The 12,100-nt window shown below is 42.3% G+C and overlaps 1 long non-coding RNA gene across 1 annotated transcript in view; it reads left to right on the top strand.

The window, feature by feature from the left end:
• LOC148055863 (uncharacterized) overlaps positions 1–1,008 on the top strand; it is a 113,396-nt gene extending 112,388 nt beyond the window's left edge. The window contains exon 3 of the long non-coding RNA XR_015705185.1: positions 902–1,008. This is a non-coding gene — a long non-coding RNA (uncharacterized LOC148055863). The remainder of the gene's footprint in view (positions 1–901) is intronic.
• Positions 1,009–12,100: the final 11,092 nt, after the last annotated feature.

Genomic DNA, 12,100 nt, shown 5'->3' with positions numbered 1-12,100 from the left:
GTGTGCAAATAAGAGCACCCATATAGTATAAGAGCAAGTTGGGGAAATGTAGTGGCACCACTTCAAAACTTTGAACAAATGTATGTATATAACAAAGTATACAAATGCATATAAGGAAGTTCATCTGACTACCCAAATTGCCCTTAAGGTGAGATCACCTGCGTAAGAAATTTCCCTGAAAATGTGAACATGTACTAGCATTTTTTTGAGAAAACTGTTTCCATATTTTTTCAACTTTCTACTTTTTGCAGCGTTATTATTTTCCTTTTCCAAACAGCAATGCCTTCAGGCATTTTATCTTACACTTGGCTGTGCATTTAATATGCCAAATAAGGCAAAGATTAGTCCAGAGACATTTAGTTAATGGATCGGCAAATCAAATACATATGTCAAAAACAGAATCCAAAGGAAACTAGAAATTAATATCCACTTCATCTGATCTCTCATGAAAGGTGATAAGCTCTGAGAAATGATAATTAAATAAGACTCATCTAGACTTTGACACACAACTTTTTGAATTTTAAAATAAATCCTTGAAGTAAACCGATGATAGGTTTGTCCAACTGGTAATAGTTTTCAAAGAAACTGTCACAGAAGACTTCACTTCATTTTTATTTTATGTAATCAGCTCCCAGTAATTTTGACTTAACGTTATTTAGACAATCATTTAAACATGGAATGTCAACCACCATGTGCACATATCCCATAACTCCAGATCTCATCATGTTCTTTGAAAAACTTCCCCTGATTCTTTTTTCTGAGAGAAAAATGCAATGCTAACATCTAAATGTCAGCTTTTGTACTTAGGTTCTGGCTTAAATACCTGCATGGAATCGAACTGGTAACTGAATATTTAAAGATTAGTACAATGTAATTTTGATCTTTTGTTTTCTTGAGCAAGGTGGCTGCAGTTGGAAATGAAGTTAACTTCACTGTCGTCTCCAAATTATGCCTTGGCTGAACATGCAGCATAGATGGAAGCTTAAAATATAGAAGAATCTATTTAGCCTTAAAGATCAATAATGCCTACATATCTGTGGATGTTCAGGAAAATAATTAATATGTTCTAATATTTTATATTTTGAAAATAAACATCCAAACCAGAAATGGGTTATCTGTCACAATTTCTCACTGATGTGTGGGTTGTTACTTGCTCTACCATACTCTCAAGAAATGCTTCTGCTTGTATTGCAGGCTAATAAAACTGTTAATGGCTTTGATTAGGAGTCAGTACTGTAGCCATGCTGTTTTTCCATGTATGTAAGAAGAGGAGTGGAAATCATAAAAATGCAAATATACAGGAATTTTTGTAATTCCTGCTTTTTTAAAAAAATAATCAAATGTGATAGTTCAATTGAACAAGAAATGATATCGTTAAACATAAAGTTGTATGTAAAATACAGCCTACATTTACTTATTTTTTCATAGAATGGGAGAAAGTATTTTTTTGAGAATTCTTCCTCAGCTCCAACAGAAGAATGCCATGTTTATTATATTGATTGCATAATGTCTCTTCTTGTCTTCAATATCTTGCAGAATCCACTTCTCTGTTAGCTGCTTCAGTCACTTTGTTGCATCCTACTTGTTTTAGTACTCTATAACACGAATCTTAAGGTATATAATCATTTACTTCATTCACCACAACATCTGTCCTGCCTATGCATTGACGTATGCCACCTCTTCATCAAGTGTCTTCCTGAATATCTGGTTCTTCTCTCAAGGCAATGAGTAACAAAATATGTACTGTGGATTATGAAGTACAGGGATCGCAATTTAAGATGCAATGTGAGCAGAAGAATTTTCTGATGTAGCTCTTTCTACAAAAATGTCTACCAAGACATTTACTCTGTTATCAATGAAAATTAAAGAATATTCAGCTGTGATGTTTTACTGAGCTATTGAGTTTCTTCTGGCATGTTACCCTAAACTTACTCCACCTTCCACTGAATTGATTCCCTAAAGAGGTTCTGTTGTGGTACAAATTATTTGTCACGTTGGGATATTTATACCTTCTTAAAATAAACTTGCAGTGTCTGTGTACTCACACTTTTTATATTGGCATTTAGACATTTCAAAAGTAGCACTGAAAAACTCATTCTTATATTTTTTTTAATTATTAAAGCCCTGGAATACAATACTACAATGAAGTTTGTTTCAAAATGTAGGGGGGGTTTGTAGTGCCTTAAACACTGGGGACTTTCTTCCACTTGCTGCAAGTAAATTGCCTTCTTGATGTAACATCTGAAAGCCAAAAGCCAATAGCCAATAAGAAAAAGCAGAGATCTTTCCCAAAGGCCTAGGAATTTGGGACATTCATAAAAAAGTGCATTTAGATATGTACATATGAGAAATTGCTACGCTAGGCATTTATCTCTGCAGTCTGTAGCGAGTGCTTCACTTGCTGGGCAAAACTCTAGCCAAAAAAAGGGAATTCCTCCCATTTCTGTGCTGAGGGCAGAGCTCTCCGGGGCCAGACAATGGCAGCCTGGGAGGCTGAGCACATGTGCTCAGGGATACAGATTTTTGCACACCTCCGGTGAGAGTTTGTTAGCAACAGATGGACTTTTCTGAATAGAATTAGGGTCCTTTTAATTCATATCTTAAATACAGCCCAGGTAGAAAGCCCGATACAATCTAATAGGTGTGTTTGAAATTAGTAATGTACAATATAGGTTAAAAATAACATTGATGACTGATGTTGCTTTCTTTCAGTGCTAAAACACAGATACTCATTTATTGGCAACGCATGAAACTGGTGTTAAATGGGATGTGTCCATTCTTCTCCCTCCCACACACTGTTTTTGGTTATTAACTCCTCTTGTCTGGTAGCTGAAGCGTGACACTGTTGGCCCTGTGCCACTCAACGCATGTAGGGTGGCACCATGGCCTGCAGCAGGTATGGGACTCTTCAATTTGTCCCTTGTGCTTTCATCTGCACTTTGTACAAGAACTTTCCTTCCTGACACACCATTTCAATTTCAGCTATGCAGGTGTGTCACTGCTTTGTCAGAAACAAACATCTTGAGTTTTTGGACATCTTCTAGGTGGTCCTGTCTTTTTATTGCAATGATACAAAATACATAAAAGGGAATGAACGTTTCATGTGTCTGCGTAGGAGCATTTTGTAAATATACACCTGACTGTTTTTAAAACTCAAAGAAATACCTTCTTAAAGGCCCCCCCCTCCCCCAAAATCCTCTGAAGAAGATTCACCTATGTTTGGGCATTTTGGATGAAGATTTCAAAGTTCCAGTTATTTTGCTGTAAAAATAAATCAGTGTGAGACCATATTTAGTTAATCAAAATTATGAGCTTCTAACCAAATGGTTCTCAACTTAGAGATATAGATTAACTGAGTATATTATCTTCTTGATTGGTATTAATTCCAGTTTTGGAGACACAATCACTCAGGTACATATAAGTGAATTTTTATTGCTAATTTTTTATTCTTAATCATGACTAACCATTTGTGTTCATAAACTTCATAAACCTTCCTTCATAAAGGAAATGCTAGCTATTTCATTTTTTCAGTGCTCAGTAATGATTTATAAACCTAAATTTATCACCATGTGTTATTACCATGTGTGATATATTGTATAATTTTCATGTATACTGACTTCTCCTTGATTCATTATGTGTGGGCAATGTTTACATAGGAGTTCAGTCAGTTTACGGGAAGACAGCTGGTAGACATACCTATTTCCAGTCCCTGAGACCTGATACAGGGATTATAGGCGATGACTGTTTTGGTAGTTGAATCCAATGTCAATGGCAAGTGAAAACGGTGTTTAAAGCTTCTTGTCAAAATTTGGACCCCTAGGACTGGGTTCAGTTGCCCACGCCACACAAATAGGTGTCTAGTGCCATTTCATATACTGTAGGATACACTATCAAGTACAAAGGTAAAAGAATCAAGTTAAAAGACTCAAATCCGTAGCATTGTATGGATTAATTTCACCTCAGAGGCTAGTGCCTTTAAGTCTCCAGTCCAATTAGCAAGCTATATGGTCCCACTAATTAAGGAAAAGATAGACTGTGCAAATATTAGCGTATTTTTTAGACACTGAATATGTAAAAAATTGTCTGTTCATATGAATCAAAATTGTGAGGTTAGTTAGCATGCTTACCTTGCAAAAATACAAATTCAGGGACTTGATTCAGTTGCCTATACGTGCACACGTAATGCCATTTCATTTCCCTTCTCCGTTTCACTCTGTTACATTTTTGTTTAGGCTCTTAAGGGAAGAGAAGGTCCAGGGAATGGATTCTTCTCGCTTTGTTCTAGGGTGACTGTAACTCATGCAACAAATTGCTGCTTCCATTTCTGAGGAGACTCTGCATCCTACTGCTGCTTGTTCATTTTTCCAGGCAAAACTGTTGTGCAACATATGAAAAAATCGCTATTTGTTGTTGCAAATCATGAAATCCTGGAAGAGGAAATGTCCTCATTCCAGTACCACAGAATGAACTCAACCTCTGCTATTAGAATACTGCTTTATACGTGCAGCTACATGCATCAGTGCAAATATATACTGAGAAAGCACAAGACAAAAGAGAGTTTCATGGTTTCAGTACTCATAATGGATATGGGATTACGACAGTAGTCTAAACAAGTCTTTTCAGTAGTACAAAGGGCAAAAGTGATTAGAACCAAATTTTCCATGCAATTTCTCTTTGTGCAGTTTGGAAGACTCCCTTGATGGAAGTAGTCTCAAACCTGGCACACTGCAGTTTTAATTTCAAAAAAACCTGGCAAGCTTTGATGGGGAAAAAATAGTTTAACAATGACCCGTTGAAAGGTTTCATTAGCTTTCCTGTGCAGTGCACATAGGAATAAGCTGCTCACACTCCTTTTAACCTTGCTTGATATGATACATTTCTAATCAGAAAGGCTACAGGTCCATAAAGAGGAGAAAGATGTTCCATTACTATGCCAGATCCTTCCATGTTAGTCCATATTCAGTTTGAACTCATTCCCTCCGTATTAAATACAAAACAAAATCCTAACCTTTTGAATTTAATTTATTGTGCTTACACACAGTAACTTTTTCATACTTACTAAGCACTGTTTGGTGTCATAACAGTCATTACCATGTATTGACATGATACATCTTGTCAAAGATCCACTTATGAACTCCATACTGTGCGCTGACATTATACATTTGAATAACTGCAAAAGAAGGTTTGATATGATGTAGCACTTCAAATGAAAGGCTCAATATTATGCTTTGACATAGTACATCATAGCAGCTGTGAAGGAAAGAAGCCATTAAGATGGATCATGTCAATGCGTAGCATGCAGCCATTAACACTAAGATTTTTGACATGATCTATCTTAATAGCTCAATACCTATGCTGAAATAACATATTTTATCATGTTAGAGATCCTTATGGTAACAGCTCAAGGACCTTTACTGCAATGCATGCTGTATTGCTCTGAATATGTAAAGAGGAGCGCATTGCACACATGTGAACTTGGTTTGCTTTGCCTTGTTGAGACAGGAGGACAGGGACCTTGCACTCCTCCCTGCTGTGTTTTCCTTCTTCCCAAAATCACATACTCCTTCCTGAGGGAGGCTTCTGGGCAGAGAGCTCCAAGAGTAATTCACTCTCCCAAGAAGAATTGTAATTAGAGCTCCCACAGTAGTTAAGCAGCTGGTGTTCTCTGACTGCTGCTTCGTCAACTGTTCGTAATTGCTTCATTGTTCCCTTGTGCTCCCTTCCAGCTGACGGCTTCTTCCACCTGTTGTCTCTCATTTTACACTTTGAATGTGAGCTCTTTTGCACAAGTTATATTTATACAAGGCATTCTGTGATAGCTCACAGGCAATCTCATAATACAAGCTCCTTTTTACAAATGATGATGATGATAATAATAATAACACTGCAAGATGAAACTTCTTTAAATAGACTGTTTTATTTCACGTAGCTTGCTATAAGAGGCATCTGAGTTCATGCTGCAGCCCAAAGGCAAACATGAAGCTTGAAGAAAGCCCACTCTGCCTTTGGCTATGAATCTGGGAGACAATCATGAAGTTGGAAGCTCAGTTAAAGTGTTGGCTGAAAGAGACTTAGAGTGGCAAGCAATGAAACAATCTCTGCTTGATTTCTTCTGCGCTCTGCAAAACATGACTTTTTATATGCTTAGAGAAATATATCGAAGAAAATTTACCCAGTCATCTGTTTATCTTCGCTTCTGGAATAGGAACATCATACTGAATTTCCGTCGTCAAAAGGGGGACAACACAAAAGATGGCTTTCAAAATAAAATGTGCAGGTATTATGTCCATACATCCACATGTGCTAGTTCTGTTCTAAACAGCTGATCTCTAAGTGCCAGAACATGGGCTAAAATGGACATCTTTGAGATCAACAGAAATAATAAACGTTTATCAATTTCTGTGACAATAAAGAAAGAATTATTGCTCTGTCCATTATGAAGCAACGCTATAGAATAATAGAATCGTTTAGGTTGGAAAAGACCTTTAAGATCATCAAGTCCAGTCTACCACTGCCAAGTCCACCACTAAACCATGTCCCTAAGCACCACACCTACACGTCTTCTAAATACCTCCAGGGACGGGGACTCCACCACTTCCCTGGGCAGCCTGTTCCAATGCTTGACAATCTTTTCAGTGAAGAAATTTTTCCTAATATCCAATCTAAACCTGCCCTGGCACAACTTGAGCCCATTTCCTCTTGTCCTATTGCTTGTTACTAGGGAGAAGAGACCAACCCCCACCTCGCTGCAACCTCCTTTCAGGTAGTTGTAGAGAGCGAGAAGGTCTCCCTTCAGCCTCCTTTTCTCCAGGATAAACAACCCCAGTTCCCTCAGCCACTCCTCATATGACCTGTTCTCTAGACCCTTCACCAGCTTTCTTGCCCTTCTTTCGACACGCTCCAGCACCTCAATGTCCTTCTTGTAGTGAGAGGCCCAAAACTGAACACAGTATTCAAGGTGCGGCCTCACCAGTGCCGAGTACAGGGGGACGATCACTTCCCTAGTCCTGCTGGCCACACTATTTCTGATACAAGCCAGGATGCTATTGGCCTTCTTGGCCACCTGGACACACTACTGGCTCATATTCAGCCAGCTGTCAACCAGCATCCCCCGGTCCTTTTCCGCCATGCACCCCTCCAGTCACTCTTCCCCAAGCCTGTAGCGTTGCATGGGGTTGTTGTGACTCAAGTGCAGGACCCAGCACTTAGCCTTGTTGAACCTCATACAATTGGCCTTGGCCCATTGATCCAGCCTGTCCAAATCCCTCTGTAGGGCCTTCCTACCCTCCAGCAGATCAACACTCATGCCTAACTTGGTGGCATCTCCAAACTTACTGAGGGTGCACTCCATCCCCTCGTCCAGATCTTTGAGAAAGATACTAAACAGGACTGGCCCTAATACTGAGCCCTGGGGAACACCACTTGTGACCGGCCACCAACTGGATTTGAGTCCATTCACCACAACTCTCTGGGCCTGGCCATCCAGCCAGTTTTTTACCCAGCAAAGAGTACGCCTGTCCATGCCATGAGCAGCCAGCTTCTCCAGGAGAATTCTGTAGGAAACGGTGTCAAAGACCTTACTAAAGTCCAGGTAGACAACATCCACAGCCTTTCCCTCATCCACTAAGCGGGTCACCTTGTCATAGAAGGAGATCAGGTGAGTCAAGCAGGACCTGCCTTCCATAAACCCATGCTCACCGGACCTGATCCCCTGGTTGTCTTGTACATGTCATGAGATGGCACTCAAGATGATCTGCTCCATAACACTCCCTGGCGTGGAGGTCAGGCTGACAGGCCTGTAGTTCCCCAGATCACCCTTCCGGCCCTTCTTGTAGAGGGGCATCACATTTGCTAACAACAAAGTCAACAGGGACCTCCCCGGTTAGCCAGGACTGCTGATAAAGGATTGAAAGTGGCTTGGCGAGCACTTCTGCCAGGTTCCTCTGTACCACTGGGTGGATCCCATCCAGCCCCATAGACTTGTGCGTGTCTAAGTGGTGTAGCAGGTCGCTAACCATTTCCCCTTGGATTATGGGGGCTTCATTCTGCTCCCTGTCCCTGTCTGCCAGATCAGGGGGCTGGGTACCCAGACAACAACTGGTCTGACTCTTAAAGACTGAGGCAAAGGCGGCATTAAGTACCTCAGCCTTTTCCTCGTCCTTTGTCACTATGTTTGCCCCCCTGCATCCAATAAAGATGGAGATTCTCCTTAGCCCTCCTTTTGTTACTAATGTATTTATAGAAACATTTTTTAGTGTCTTTTACGGCAGCAGCCAGATTAAGTTCCAGCTGGGCTTTGGCCCTTCTAATTTTCTCCCTGCATAACCTCATGACATCCTTGTAGTCCTCCTGAGTTGCCTGCCCCTTCTTCCAAAGGTCATAAACTCTCCTTTTATTCCTGAGTTCCAGACAAAACTCTCTTTTCAGCCAGGCCGGCCTTCTTCCCCATTGGCTCCTCTTTTGGCACATGGGGATGGCCTGCTCCTGCGCCTTTAAGATTTCCTTCTTGAAGAATGTCCAGCCTTCCTGGACTCCTTTGCCCTTCAGGACTGCCTCCCAAGGGACTCTGTCAACCAGCCTCCTAAACAGGTCAAAATCTGCCCTCTGAAAGTCCAAGGTAGCAGTTTTGCTGACCCCCCTCCTCACTTCTCCAAGTATCAAACCCTATCATTTTGTGATTGCTATGCCCAAGACAGCCTCCAACCATCACATCACCCACAAGTCCTTCTCTGTTCACAAACAACAGGTCCAGTGGGGCTCTTTCCCTAGTTGGCTCCCTCACCAGCTGTAGCAGCACGTTCTCTTCCACACACTCCAGGAACCTCCTAGACTCTTTCCTCTCCACTGTATTGTATTTCCAGCAGACATCTGGTAAGTTGAAATCCCCCAGGAGAACAAGGGCTAGCACTTGTGAGACTTCTCCCAGCTGCTTATAGAATATTTCATCTGCCTCTTTGTCCTGGTTGGGTGGTCTATAACAGACTCCCACCATGATATCTGCCTTGCTGGCCTTCCCCCTGATTCTTACCCATAAACACTCAACCCGATTGTCATCATCATTAAGCTGTAAACAATCAAAACACTCCTTAACATACAGGGCTACCCCACCGCCTCTCCTTCCTTGCCTGTCCCTTCTGAAGAGGTTAGAGCCAGCCGTTGCAGCATTCCAGTTGTATAAGTCTTCCCACCATGTTTCCGTGATGGCAACTATGTCATAGTTTTCCTGCTGCACAATGGCTTCCAGCTCCTCCTGTTTGCTGTCCATGCTGCGTGCATCGGTGTAGATGCACTTCAGTTGGACTATTGATCCTGCCACCTTTTTGACGGGAGAAGCCCTAATTCCTACGTGACCATTCTGAGGCACTTCTGTGGTTTCTAACACATCCATAACTCTTGCTTCGTTGCTGCCGCATGGATCTCCATCATCTACCTCCACTGAGACGGCAGACCAAAGTACCTCACTAGCACACTGTCCCTCAAATATTGACATGCCGCCCTCAGGCTTATCTCTAGCAAGCCTGGTTTTATCCCTTTCCACCTTCAAATCGAGTTTAAAGCTCTTTCATGGTTTTAAACTAAAAGACGGTAGACTTTGACTGGATATAAGGAAGAAAATGTTTACAATGATGGTAGTGAAACACTGGAACAGGTTGCCCGGAGAGGTGGTAGATGCCCCATCCTTGGAAACATTCAAGGACAGGCTGGATGGGGCTCTGAGCAACCTGATGGAGTTATAGATGTCCCTGCCAATTGCAGGTCCCTTCCATCCCAAAGCATTCTATCATTCTATGATTCATTGATCCCTGCTAACTTCTATGCAAAGACCCTTTTTCCCCTTTGAGACAGGTGTACACCAGCAGGCCCAGTGTCATGTAGACTGACCCATAATCAAAAAATACAAAATTCTGCCGGTGACACCAGGCTTGCAGCCAAGTATTGATCTGCTGGCTCTTCCTGTTTCTTCCCACATCCTTCCCTGCAACTGGAAGGATGGAGAACACTACTTGTGCTCTTGATCGCTTAAGCAGTCTTCCCAAGGCCCTGAAATCTTTCTTGATTGCCCTTTGACTTCTGGTTGCAACTTCATGGCTGCCTACTTGAAAAATTAATAACGGATAGTAATCTAAGGGCTGTACCAGGGTAGGAAGCTTTCTCTTCACATCTTTAACCTGGGCCCCAGGGGGTTAGGTCCTTCCCTAAGACGTGGGTCTGGTCTGCATATTGGGCCTTCTGTTCCCTGCAGAAGGGAGTCTCCTATGACAATGACCTGTCTTTTTTTCTTTACGGAAGCAGTTGTGATGTAGGGCATAGGCCAACTTAACCTCGGTGACACCTCTGAGCTAGATGAACCATCGTCCTTGTCATTGTTCGGTTCCACTTGCAGAGCCGCATACCTGTTTTGTAAGGGCACTTGGGAAGATGGGGCAGTTACAGAGGAGACGCGCCTGCTGCGCCAGGCAGGAACTTGTCGCCATTGCCCCCTATCCCTTAAGCCACTGTGTTCAGCCAGGCGGACAGAGGATAGGGAATCCTCCGTACCATGCATCCTGTCTGTCTGTTGGGCCTGTCCCAGGGAAGGTAGGGTGCGATTCCAGTAGTCCATCTCTCTCTCACTGTCCCTGATACTCCTCAACCTATTCACCTCCTTCCAGAGCTCTCTTACTAAGCGGAGGAGTCCCTCTACCTGGGCGCACCTCCCACAGGTGTGCTCACTGCTGCCGTCCGGTACTGGCGTAAGGGCAGGGCAGGCCCTGCAGCCTGGCACCTGGGTGGCAGCGTGTTCCCGCCAGAGCTCTGCCTGGGAAGCTGCGTCAGTCGTGGTGGGTGCAGAGCTTAGAGAGGCCGTGGCTTTCTGCCGGGTAGATACCATTGCTCCCTGGTCGAGCTGGCAGAGCTTCAGCGCCCTTCCTGCACACCCTTCCTGCACGCCCTTCCGTGCCAACTGCCGTGCCACGCCCTTGCTGATGGGCCATGCCCTGTTTGTTCGCCCTGTTGGCAGCGCTCCTGATCGCTCGCGCTCCCCAGGGCCTTCTTTTATACGTCTGGGGGACTTGGCCGTCATTGCTCCTGGTCCCACCCAGGTCTCGCCAGCCACTGTTGTGTGAGCTGCGGGTTCCTGGCAGCCTTCTTTGCTCCCCCTGAGGTTCCCCTGGTTCGGGAAACCCCCCTGTGCACCGTGCCAGAGCACTCCACTGCAGACCCTGCTGGCACCGGAGCTACTCACCTCAGTTAAATAAAATTTAATAAATTAGGAGCTTTTTGAAATGCTTTGTTTGTCTCTTTGTTCTCATGCTAGATGTTTGGTAGATGTAGTTTAATAGCTCTGCGATGGAATTCAACAGAATGCTATGGAAAAGATTTTTGCAGGTTTTCAAAGTATTTTTGTATAGGATGCTGCTTATTTTCATCTAATCCGTGGTAATTACTGCAGAGTTTTTCTCTAAAATGTGATGCTTAAAAAATATTTTTTTCTAATCAATATTTAAAATTAAAATACTGACAATAGAGAAGTAAACCTCACCTATACAATAAGATTAACGTCATTATTAAAAAAAAAAGCAAAGAAATATTACCTAAAAAGAAATACCTCCACAATTTCCTCCTTGTGCCTAGAAATTACTGTAGCATCATATTACTGCAGAGACCTGACAGTTCTAAGTAGGGATGCTTATTAGTAGCAGCTGCTACTAATGTTCAAGAGCCATCTAAAAAGAAATAATAATATCAGATTCTTCCTTTGTGGTCTGCAACAAACAACAAGTACCTCAAATCAGACTAGCTAAGAGTTCAATATCTAATTGTTACGTATCAGTAATAACTGAAATGAATTTCACCTGCAATGTTTTGTTGGCTCAAAGGAAGTTGAATGATAAAACAAACTGGTCAGAGGGGTTTTCAAGTGACATCATGAGATCCTAAAAAGCCAGCTGTGATTTATGAGCTCAGGATGGGACAGATTAACATCTTTAATGATTCAAAACTGATTTTAATTTAATAGCAGAACCATTTTGTTTGAGTTGTTTTCATAAAATGCTTTGCATATCAGAAAATGTCAGTTATTGAAATCACTCAGTTTCAGAGGAAATATCTCAAAGTTTTC

The sequence above is a fragment of the Nipponia nippon genome, unplaced genomic scaffold (assembly GCF_047370975.1).
Source record: "Nipponia nippon isolate SJK-2023a ecotype South Korea unplaced genomic scaffold, ASM4737097v1 scaffold_2, whole genome shotgun sequence".
NCBI lineage: Eukaryota > Metazoa > Chordata > Aves > Pelecaniformes > Threskiornithidae > Nipponia > Nipponia nippon.
This window is presented reverse-complemented; position numbering and strand designations above follow the sequence as displayed.